Consider the following 12,625-nt stretch of genomic DNA (forward strand, 5'->3'; position numbering starts at 1 on the left):
GTAGATACTCCCATGCCGCGTTGCATAGGCGCGCGCATGCGTGCCCCGACGAGACGAAATTCGGGTGCGCACACACCCCTACTACTGGCCTTGAGATCAAGAGATTTCCCAAGCTCAAAATCGCGTCCAAGTCCTTCTCCCCCAAAAGATCGGTGGCGTCGTCGGTTTACGTAGTCGTAGGTTAGGCAGCATCCCCTCTCGTGCTTCCTCGTCAATATCGTCGCCGTGAAATCGCTCTGCGACTTCACATCGAATAAGGCCCAGGAGTAGAGTAGATTGAGGAGATCCTTGAGGTCCAAGTCCTCTGAAGGGGCAAGGGCAATTTCATTCGACGGAGTGAAGACTTGGTAGCGCTGGATGGCAAGGTTGAGCTCCTCCTAGAAGGCGATGCTGAGCTAGCGACGGAGCTTCTCAACCAGGTCGGAGGGTAGCCTCCAACCTCTAACTCCAATCCAGGTCGTCTCCATCTTCGTCCTTTCGCTGCTCCGTCCCCCTAATCTCCATCTTCTCTCTCTCTCTCTCTAACTTTCCGAACACCCCTAGCTCCAACCCAGATCGTCTCTATCTTCATCTTTTCATTGCTCCGTGCCCCACAATCTCAATTTCTTCCTCGATAATTTACAGGCTCTAACAGCATACTATGAACCTATGGTATAATACAGATTTCGGGTATGTTTTGGTTCCAGGATTCAATAGAGTAGGGTCCGGTTCTAAAATCTTGGAACATATCTCTTACAGGATAAGATCCGGGTATTGTTAAATAAAAGGGTACCTAGACCTGAATCACCCCTAATTTTTTCACCACCGAGCACAATTAGTTTTTCGTCAATTGTTTTTTGTATATGGTGAAAAAATTTCAAAAAATTTTGTGCTATTTAATGAAATTATTACTTGTTGTGCTATTTTATGAAAAAATTTAAAAATATCATGCTGAATGGTGAAATTAATACGATATGTGCTATGTGATGAAAATTGTCAAAATATCATGCTATACAGTGATATTAACAAAAGAAAAAATCACTTAACGGGGAGTCATTTTTTTTTTGTGTGCGAAGTCATGATCATTATGTGCGGCACCTTTGGAAGTGTGACTTATGCTCGTACAAATTGTATCTTATATTATTATATTATGTATTATATTTGTTACTTAAGGAAAGAAATTATTTATAATCGAAACTTTATTTGGACGAAGTGTAACCGACACATTATTATATATGATAAACAAATATGTTGCAGTGGCATGCTCTCTTGCTTATAAACCAATAAATTCTAAGTTTGATTCTTAGTAGTGAAACGACCAGTATCCTGTTATTTATTTCCTTATACTAGTATAGAAGCACACTCGTTGCACGTGCAATGTCGAAAGAATTATCCAGTTAAAATAACATAGCGTCAGTAATAAAATTTTAATTGAATAATAGTTTATGTCTCACCAAAATAATGGATGTAAACAACGTCCAACTTGGATACTTTATTGTTGCTGGTATAAAATGGAAAAGACATATACTATATATGCAGTACCCATATATATATATATATAATTGATCTTTAACTTATTTTGAGATGGCCAACAGCATAGCCTATCAACTAGCAAAAAGAGATGTAAATCAAAGAGTAAAACAAAAAATATAAAAAGATTGTATACCAAAAAAGATATAATTTTTTTATAGGTATCATAAAAGAAAAAAATAATTACAGTTCATCCACAGAGCGAAAAATTCAACTTTAATTAACAACAGTTTCGAAATACTCTAATATATAAAAAGAGATAAGATGATCTATTTTTGGATCAGGGGAGATACGGGGACATACTACGCCATTATTTGATATTTTTATTTTTGTGATCAATTCTAAATCGATACTATTAATGCAAGCTGAATTACTAAATACTGCCTGCAAAAAATGTTTTTTGATAGTTTCCAAGAAAACATTAATTATCACATATTGCCTGAGGGTCAATGAAATCAGGTGAATATATCCATTAATAAGAGATGTCTTAGTCTCTACTAATGGGAGGATAAAAAAGTGGCAGAAAAAGTATTAACAGGATGTGTCGTGCCACTCGAAGTGGTTGTACGTAGTAGCTGCGAGATCTTGAACTCTTCATTTGGCCAAATTCAATAGGTTACTTCTCTATGTATAAACCATTGAATCTTGGTGTCTATGAAAACCTTAAAAAATGAACTTTTATTTCAGAAATTAACCAAATTTCACAAGGTGATGGAATTATATTAATATAGGCTAAATTTCATTATTTACCATAACCGTAGAAGATTCAGATTGCCATAACTCTTGAACCGTTCAACGAAAATGAGTTCTATACATTCTTACGTCTTCCTTGTGATCACAAGAGTCTAAACATGCAAGACTTTCGTAAAATGAGCATCTTTACCACAAGTTGCCATTTACGATTTACAAACTGATTTTTCTCCCTCTAACTCTAGAAATCATGAGTTTAACCATAAAGATGCGAGAGGTGTGCGTGCAAGGGCTACTAATATAATAATAAATAAATAAATAAGAAAAAAGAAGTAGAAAGTAAATTCCGATAAGATCCTCTAAACTTTCATAATTTGACAAGGATACTCCAGCTTCCTTTTAAAATAGGACTCATACACCGTCTAGTAATATTATGAATTAAAAGATACTAAAAAAGAGTGTAGCGTAGTGGAGTATGTCATTGTCTAATAATCAAGAGATTCAAAGTTCGATATTCAGTGAGACTATCCGTACCTCTTTATTAGTTATTAAAATTTATATTTTATTATACTAAACTCACGGGCATCTCTTGCAATCGGAAAAAGAAAATGTAAAAGAGACGAACTAGCAAGAATGCTCACAATGGCTAATTTCATTTATCGATAGAAACAGAAAAAGGAAATTACACATACCGTGCACACATATATTAAGAAGATAGCTAGACCGTCAATTGACAATCGACGACATAGCCCTAAAACAACGAAAGGAAAAATCAACAAGAAGAGGCAGTTCAGAAAGGAAAATACATCCACCGGCTTCCTTTTATTTTGCTTATTTTTGGCTTTTTCATTGTGGACCCGTTGATGATGAGTTAAATGAAAGACATGATCTGGGCTGTGGAAGATCAATGAGGATTCCGCAAATACTCGAGTCCTCAAATTTGTACCGGACCAACACGTAGGTTCTCGAAAAAGTTTTACCACAGATTTAGGCCCTGAATTTTTAAAAATCATAACAAAAAGTCCCCTTTCGATCTTTTTATGGCTAACATTTAAGTCCCTGAAAAGCCCTTTATGTTATAGTTTGTGAAAATTCAAGGACTAAATCAGTGAAAAAAAAAATTTCGGAAACCCATGTATTAACTCGCTACAAATTTGTGGATCCAAGTGTTGGCGCCCTCATCAATCAATCCATGCAAGTCCCACACGTATTGCAGCAGAAGCAACATGTCAGCAGATAGAACCTGCGGCATGCCCACCAAAAGAGAAGAGCCATCCCATTAGTAATCAGTAAAGACGACCAGGAAAAAAAAAATCACAGAAAAGTGAAGAAGAATGCAATTGATGTGTTCTCCTCGACCTCCCTTCCATCGGCGAATATCGATCAAATCATATATATAGAGAGAAAGATTACTCACACGGGCGCAACGATTGCACAGATTGACATGATAACGCAGCCACACATGCACTCCACACAACTTTCATTGGATGACATGATTGACCGTTTGATGCACTCCCTCGGAGCTGATCTTTCCTAATGAATGAGAATAACTCTCTATGTGGTCTGAAGGGTTTTGAAGACACTGAGATTTGAGCTGAGATCATACGTTTATGTAGCCATCAATATTCATTAAATTATAAGGTCTTGTCTTTCCTTTTCTTTTCCATTTTTTTTTCTTTTTTTCCCTAATCGGTAGACAATTAGGTAAGGTCTTTGTTTAATGAAATAATATGTCTGGAAAGTTTTTGTTTTCTCATATAATTGTGTGTAGCTGGTGCAAAACGACAAGCAGCCGGGAGTTGTAACCTCGTTGGTCTAATTAATTAGTCTGCTATGTGATAGATTAATAATTATTAAAGTAAAAAAACTGCTCCATGGAGGGTGAGGAATGAAATGGAGATAATAAAAAACTTGTTCTTATGTTTTTCCATGTGAATTAGCCTCTCCTTATGTGAAAGCAAAGAAGAGCTCATCTTAGAGGATATGGGTGGAATTTCTAGTGTTGACCCAGTTGGTTTTTTTTTTTTTTGCGAAGAAGAATTAATTTATTAGTCAGTACAAATAATATACGTTAACTACCACATGGCATTGTCAGCGCCAATCCGGCCTCCATGCTGCTGGAGTCTATTCCAGCCATGAGTCTGCCAGAGTTTGTACCAGTCAGAAAACTACTGGGTTCAAATAAACCCTTATTTGTCAAATTGGCCCAGAAGCAAAATGAAAAAAAATCATGGGATCACACCCACAATAATCCAAACAAATCGTACCCGACACAAGACAGGACCGAACAACTATCGACAAACTAATTAGACCGAGGTAACCTTCTCGTGGACACTAGGGTAGCAGATAGAACATCAAACAGGTAGGTACCATCGGACTACGTTGGTAAATTGTTGACAGTGAGCGTTCAGGTAGCTAGAGTTTTTCTTGGTGGAGAAGAGGTGGCGGTGATCAAAGAAGACTCCAAATGTTCCAATCATACCAGGATAAGTCGCCATGGTTTGGATCCGAGTTGAGCTCGATCATCGGAATAGCTAAAGGCGATCAACTAAGATGGAGGAAGATGGGTAGTGGAGTAGTTTGGAGCAGCGGTGATGGAGCAGACCTGCAACAAAAAAATTCAAAATGAAACAGCGAAGCGAAGTAGCAGACGAAGGAGAGAGGGAAATGGAGTCAGATTTAGGGGTTAAGAACTGAGAGGATTAATCAGCGTAGGGGATGAGGAATCGCCATCTGATACGCCCCGCCGAAGCTAGACACACCGGCGGCAGCAGCAGCAGTTTTATTTTGGGGTTCTTAGGGTTTGGGGAGAGAACACCAAGAGAGAGCCGTCTATAAATTTTTGAGCTAATTGGTTGAGGGCGAAAACTTTTTGCATTCGAAAATTAACGTTTCATATTATTTTTTTTCACGTGAAACAATATTTTTGGATTGCAAAATTTTTTTGCATCCCAAGAACAACGTTTCACTCTGAGAAATTTCTCTTATACAAAACACTATTCTTGTAGTGAGAGAACTTTTCGTACAAGAATAACAACGTTTCGTATTGGGATATTAAGAACTCTCAATACTTGCTAAACAATGCCTTTTTGTGCAAAGAGTTTTTGCACTCCAAAAATAATGTTTCGTATAAGAGAGATTTCTCAATATTAAACATTTTTCTTCGAGTGCGAAATATTATGAACCTCTAAATTAAAACGTCATTATTTTGTAGAGTTCAAAAATTTTAATTAAAAAATACTCTTAAATTTTGAGAAGTATATATATATAAGTATTTTTTCCCTCAATCAGAAGAAAAATTTATTGGTCAAAAATTTACTTCGAAGTGACAGGTTAATTGAACTAAAACTTATAAATATAAAGATCAATATATTATTAGACTTTGCGGTACATATTTCCTATAAGCTTAAATTATAAATTGGAAAATTCAGCATAGCAAATTAATTTCTGTTAATTCTTGAAATGCATAAAACTGCAACATAATTATCTACATTACAAAATGGAGAAGGAAAATTATGGTGTAACTTTCATTTTTTCGAAAATGTCCTTAGTAAAATAAATTTGGGTTCTAATCGTCATTTTACATAAATAACTACCCATTTTAACTCCTATTTTCTCTCAACCAGTCACCCACTTTCTTTTCTTTTAATTCCATCTTCCTCCGGGGCACAAGGCACTTTTTTCATTATTATTTTTTACTAATTAAAATTTTAAATAAAATAATAATGATATGACTATAACGTGATATTATATTTCAAAAATAACATAGCTAGAACATTTTTTAAAGATAAAAATGATGACTGCTTATTAAATTCAGTGGGTAGCACGGGCACGACTCTTGTTTATACTTTGTATCCAAAGTTTATGGAAACAACTTCATTTGAAATGAAAAAGATGATAATTACATTAAAAAAATAAGGACTCTCTACTAGAAAAAAAAATAAAGATTTTAGTCTTACATTTAAATGCAAAAATTCAAAAACAATTCTATAAAAATAAAGTACATATGCAACGCATACGCATGAGTAAAATAAAAGCTAGTACTTTTACGAACATGATACATTTTTTTTAAAAGATTTATGCATGATTCAAAGCGTAAATCCATCACTTTTTTTTGCAAGACTATTTCTGTTCCTTAATTTATTTATTAGCAGAAGTTTAACTTGATCGCTGGTGAGGCGATTTTGGGCCAGAATCACCCCCAGACCAAGATCATCTTGTAGTTCACAGCTAAATTTGAAACTAGATTCATGCCTAGGCCTTGCGCGGGTTTGAAAAATTATCAAATATATATATATATTAGAGAACTTTTAATACATCCTTGAATTGAGAAAATTTTTCATTCTAAAACTTTTAATGTTTATTTGATATTTTGAATATAATATTGTTACAAGATTATCAAGAACAAAATAAATAAAAATATAAAACTTAAATTGTGAATTACCAAAATGGAATTCTCGCATATTGCACAGTATTTTTTATGAGTCTTATATATTTAAAATAGCTGATAAAAGAATAACACGGTTGCAATGATAGAAAGCACCAAACTAGATTTGTACGAGATTATTATTGTGAATAGAACATTACAAAATGTTAATATTCGAGAAAAATATGCAACATATGCACGCTATGAATAAAAAATTATATTGCATAATTATCATTAAATTAAATTTAAACAATGCAAGAGCATGCATATCCTGAAAGAAACCGATCGAGATAAGATGTAGGGAGAAATAAAGCAAAAAGAAAAGTGTAGAAAATAAATATTTCCTTGTTCTATTTATGGAATACGCAATACATTGAATTTATGGAAGCATTTCACATTTCAAAAAGGAAAAAAAAAAGGTTATCGATAGCATTTTTAATTTTTCAAAGAGAATCTTCAATTATATTCCTAAGTGTAAATAATGTAGATGCATATCTAAAATTCATCGCACTGATATGTATAATATTTGATAAAATTCACTCAACTTAAATTAATAGATACATGCATCTTTTTTTTTTAAAAAAAAATTTATTAGGTTTCTCACTTAAAAAGTTATGCAACGATCAGTTCAGTTGAGAGTTCTATATTTTGAGTTTTGTGACGTAACTATGTCTCTAATTAATGAGATGAGCAGGGAAGCTCAGGAAATATATATATATATATATATATATATACACACTATAATATTGATGTTATTATCACAGTCATTGTTAATGCTCTAACATTCCTAATAAATTAATACTCGCAACGGGCCATTTTCAATGAAACTTCGAAATGTACTTATGCAGTTTGAGGTCAGTTGCATCTATTATATTATACTGAATGAAGCCTCTCAAAGTTTTATTTTTTTATCTTTTTTTATTAAATTAAGAATTAAGATCAACTGAAAGTCAAACAAGGGTTGCTAGTGTAAAAAAGACTAACATGTAAAGAAAGGCTTTGTGCTAAGAGGAGAAAATTTCAAATACTCGTACACCACAATGAGGTGAAATTCTTATAACAATTTTTAGGGATAACGACATAAAAATACATCATCTTTTGTCAAATTTGTATTTTTAGTACGACCTTTCAGAAATACTACAGAAAGGCATCACATTTCGTTTTAGATCCAAATCTAGCACGATTTAAATTTTTCGTCTATTTTAACGGCAACGGCTTACTTGAATTTAATGGTGTCACGTGGCGCAACATGATTGTACAAGTGGACTCTACATAATTTATTTCATAAAAAATTATTATGAAAATTGAAAAAAAGACGGAGAGATGGGGCCAACAATGGGGGCCTCGGGGGCCACAGCCCTCCAATCGGGGTTGATAGAGATGACAAAGGTTGTCGGTGACCCCGACTGGGAGGGGGCATGGCCGCAATTGGGGGCCCCACAGCCAAAATTGAAGGAGCCACTAGCCGCAATCGAGGCCACCGGCCCCCTCCCCCCCTTCCTCAGTCGGCCCCTTCCCTCATTCAATCATGTTGTATCACGTGGCAACGTTAAGTCTAAGTCAACCGTTACCATTATAATAGATGAAAAATTCAACGTCGTGCTAGATTTGAACTAAAATGAAAGATTTTATCTTTCTGTACTATTTCTGAAAGGTTGTGCTAAAAATAAGAATTTGATAAAAGGTTGTGCTAAAAATAGGAATTCAACAAATGGTCGTGCTTTTTTTTTATGTTATTAGCCCTAATATTTATAGCAATTAATCACGTGCTTATCATCCATTTACCTATCTGTTAGATGTTCTGGCATAACCATCCAAATCTAGCCTTCCGCGTTATTTGGATAAGAGCTCTCAATCTTTGCGAGGGAAAAACAAATTGACATAGTAAAGCACATGATCATAGCTAGATAGATCGCTTTCGGGTCAGATAGGAAGAACTAGAATCTTTCAATCACTATCCTAACAATAGGGAACACTATAGTTGAGAAGCGCCTGTCATTTGTTAAGGACGACAACGGCATACTAATAGAAATTGCCATTTTTTACAGCTCAAACCATTTATGGAAAAAAGGACCGAGCAAGCAATAGATGCTTCTATAGCATTATTCACCTAACTGATCCACTTATATGTATAAATTTTGCGACAAGACAAAAGAGCACCCTATATCGTTCCTTTTCATTTTGTATAACGGTAGGAAGCTGTCATTTTCTAATGAGATATTAGGACTATTTAAATGAACTTTGAGCCATTCGAATACAGACCAGAGACTGTGACAATCGAAAATTGTATATTCGAACTAAGACAAACTGTCATTCATCAACGGCACTTCCCGAAGTGGGAAACGTCATCGTCGTAGCAAACTCAAAAGACATATATATGAAAGGAGACAACCGAGTAAGTTTCCATTCCCCGTTCTTATTACTGATAAGCAAGAACACCTCCGGTGAAAGGGGCTGCTCAGAAGCGTGGTGGGCCCATCGGCGGGCCCCCAGGCCCCCCGAACATTGGCCCGCAGCAGCTCTCCAATATGCAGCAGCAGCACAACACATAGGCACTGCCCAACACGAACAATCCAAATCAATCACAACAGTTGAATGCTACATTATGTATGTGTGCGTCTCGTCCTCTCAACACCGCAATTAAACTAAAAGGCCAATTAGAAGGTTCCCAAAAGATTAAAAGAAAAGGTGAAATTTATGAAGCAAATGAAAGATAAACTGCACAGAAGAACAAAATTTAACGCAGTCGAGATAAAATGTTTTTAAGAATGAATTGTGCGATCTGGCATGTTCAGTTAGCACTAGTAGTTTCGTCGTAATTACTTTGAGGGGAAAGTACAAAGCGTACACGTAGTTTTCCTTATATCATTTGTTTTCCTAAAATGTACCTTCTAAGTGAAGAGAAATGCGATAGTTATGGACCGATAGATCAGCACATACCAGGCAGAAATGAGCAGGCAAACGCCGTCGCAAAGGAACCTGAAGCAACTGAATGGGCCGCCGGAATAGTGTCCAAGTGGAGAATGACTTGGGTTGAGACGCGTAAAACATGGTCAGACAACAAACCAGGAGCTCGACCAATCCCGTGAATATCTCGAGGGCTGTTCAGTCCTCCTGGGACTTGCTGGTTTGGTCGGACTCGACCCCCGGCTCTCATGAACCCACGTTGCATTAATTTCTATTCCGGTCTTCCAAACTCGCAGTGAGCACGAGTGGAATATTGGCCGACCACGAATCGTCTGGGATCCACTTGATATAATATGTATTTATATTGAGAGTACATAGTGAGGAATTTATTTGTATATTCATTCATGTAATAATCTCGGCCAGTGAACGGCCCGAGTGTTGAAACAGTGTAGTCGGTCTATGCTCCCTAGGGATGAGTAAGCCTTACATGTCGTGGTTTCAGCCTGCATGGGGAACCGACCGTTAGGGCCCAGCGAACCGTGATGCGAGGACGGCAGACTGAACCTTTGACACGAGAGTCTAGCCCTCTCTCGGGCTCTTATCCAGAATCGGTTGCTTCTCAATGAATTAATTGTGTCAAACCAAGTAGGACGAGCAAAAACTAATCCAAGCGGCGAACAAACTAAAAACGGCAAATCTTAAACAAACTAGAGTACTGACAGAGCGTGTGGGATATAGACCCGCACGTAACAGAACTCCCGAACTCGGAACTCTTGGTTTCGCAAGACCATATGCCTTAGCAAACTAGGTACATTTCTTACTCTTAGACCTAAGAAACTTACCAGCTCTCGATATTCGGATCGTAAACAAGCAGTGATGACTCATTCTCACGCACGTTCATCACGCGTCCCCCGGCAAGGTGGATACTCCTAAGCCGTGCGATCATTCGACGCATGTTGGCCCCGACGAGGTGAAATTTGGGTCCGCACAATGTGCTGGCGAACCAGTTAATAGACAAACTCGGTGATGTAATCTTGTGGCATGTTCCTAGAGATGAGAACCATGAGGGTAACGAGATGTCTCAGCTGGCCTCCGATTCAAGATTTCCCAACGGAGTTTATACGAGGACGGTAGTCATAGAAAGGCGTACCCTTCCACCCATCCGTGAGAGAGGAATTGCCGTTCACATATTTTCAGTTGAGGAGTTACCCCATTACGGAATACCATCGATCTCCATCGAAAGGCAGAAGATGGGTTGCTATTAAGGTGTCTTGGGCCGGAAGAATATTTTCGGGTACTAACAGAGGTTCACCAAGAAATTTGCCGGGCGCACAAACATGGATTAAGATGCGCTGATCGATTCGGCGTCATGGCTATTACTGGCCTCCCATGCTAAAAGACTGTCTTAAATTTGATAAAGGATGTCATTCTTGTCAAAAACAAGGCCAAACACAAAGAGTTCCGACAAGCAATTTGCACCCGATAATTAAACCACGGCCCTTTTGCGGGTGGACGATGGACATCATCGGGAAAATTTATCCCAGCTCGTCAAGAGGCCGCAATTTTATCTTCATGGCCACAGATTATTTCACAAAGTAGGTCGAGGCCAAGCTCTTAAGGAAAGTAGAACAAAGAGATATGATTGAATTTATACGAGAATGTATTATACATCGTTTTGTCCTGCCTGAGTCAATAACGTGTGATCAAGGAACTATGTTTACTGGAAGCCGAATGGCCGAATTTGCAGAAGAGTATGGTTTCTATATCATAAATTCGACACCATATTATGCTGAGGTTAACGGTCAAGCCAAGGCCTCAAACAAGGTTAATATCAATATTCTTCGGCGCATGATTGAAGGAAATCCGCGGGAGTGACATCTTCATTTATCTGAGGCATTGTAGGCTTATCGAATTGCGCAAAAATCAAGTACGAAGGTTAGTCCGTTCGAATTAATCTACGGCCATGAAGCTGTGATTCCAGTGGAAGTTACAGTTCAATCCCTTCGAGCTGCTAAGCAGGTCCCCAATTTGCTTGACAACCGATCGACGTCTACAGGAATTGAGGGAGCCGTTGTGCCGAACCACTTCGTACGATCCATGGGAGCAAAAGAAGAAAAGTGGATCGTAGAATTATGAGCAGGGACTGATGAAATTGTTTGGATGAGTATAAATATATATAGCAGCCGATGGAATTTGAATCCATGCAAATCCTTCATCGGCTCTACATACTATATAATCCCATGATTTGTTCCACAAAATCCTCATATGCATCAGTATACGTGCATGGGTTTTGAATTTCAAATTGGTGGAATCTTTTTACAATTTCAAAGCCGAATTGGTGTGGATTCGTCAAAAGAGTTTCATAGCAAATCATGCATGAGACTTGAAATTCAAATTAGGAAGAGATAATGATGTGCCAATAAGAGATTACGTCGAATCTTGGAGCATTGGCAGAAGATTAAGCATGCAAATTGCTAGATATAATAAGATGCGGCTAATATTTGAGAGACATGCCGAGAAAAGTATGACAATTTACGCGCAAGTCCACATCATCTTCGAGACCAGTGAGGATATTCGGCCCGGTATCATGAAATTATGGGTTATCATTGTAGGCTTGAGATTTGGGTCGGGCCGAATTAATTAAGGAGCCCAAAGATTTTACGGTCAAATTTGATTGACCTAGGCCCGGGGCAAAAAAGGAAAGTCAAGAAATTCGAGGACCAAATTGCAAGCCATTGAAATATTGGCATTTGGTGGCAGAGCACGTGAGAGAATTCGGCCATTATCTATTTTAGGAGATAAATATCATCCAGAAGATAATTATTGGGAATTATCCCATGTAGAGATTTGCAAGACTTGAGAGAAAAGTTAGGGGACAGTTACAAGAAGATAGAGATCACACCCCAAATATAAATAGCTCAGGAGTTGCATGTTGGAAACTACAACACACATCCAGCCAAACCACCAGTACAATGCTAACTTTTCAGTCAATATTCTTGTAGTTTTCCAGTAAGTTCATCCAGTCAGTCTTTTCTTTTCCCAGCAATTGTACCCGACCACGGTCGATGGTCAGTCCCATTCAATAAAATTTCC

The 12,625-nt window shown here is 37.3% G+C and overlaps 1 long non-coding RNA gene across 2 annotated transcripts; it reads right to left on the reverse strand.

The window, feature by feature from the left end:
• Nucleotides 1–2,824: 2,824 nt before the first annotated feature.
• On the reverse strand, nucleotides 2,825–5,116 carry LOC116213048. Of its 2 annotated transcripts, XR_004157990.1 has the most exons (3): nucleotides 4,894–5,065; nucleotides 3,617–4,804; nucleotides 2,825–3,442 (listed from the first exon to the last, which is right to left on the reverse strand). It is a non-coding gene; the product is annotated as an uncharacterized LOC116213048 (long non-coding RNA). The 2 variants fall into 2 exon arrangements; XR_004157989.1 differs by having other exon boundaries at nucleotides 3,617–5,116.
• Between the last annotated feature and the right edge of the window lie 7,509 nt (nucleotides 5,117–12,625).

The sequence above is a fragment of the Punica granatum genome, chromosome 7, assembly GCF_007655135.1.
Source record: "Punica granatum isolate Tunisia-2019 chromosome 7, ASM765513v2, whole genome shotgun sequence".
Classification (NCBI taxonomy): Eukaryota; Viridiplantae; Streptophyta; class Magnoliopsida; order Myrtales; family Lythraceae; genus Punica; species Punica granatum.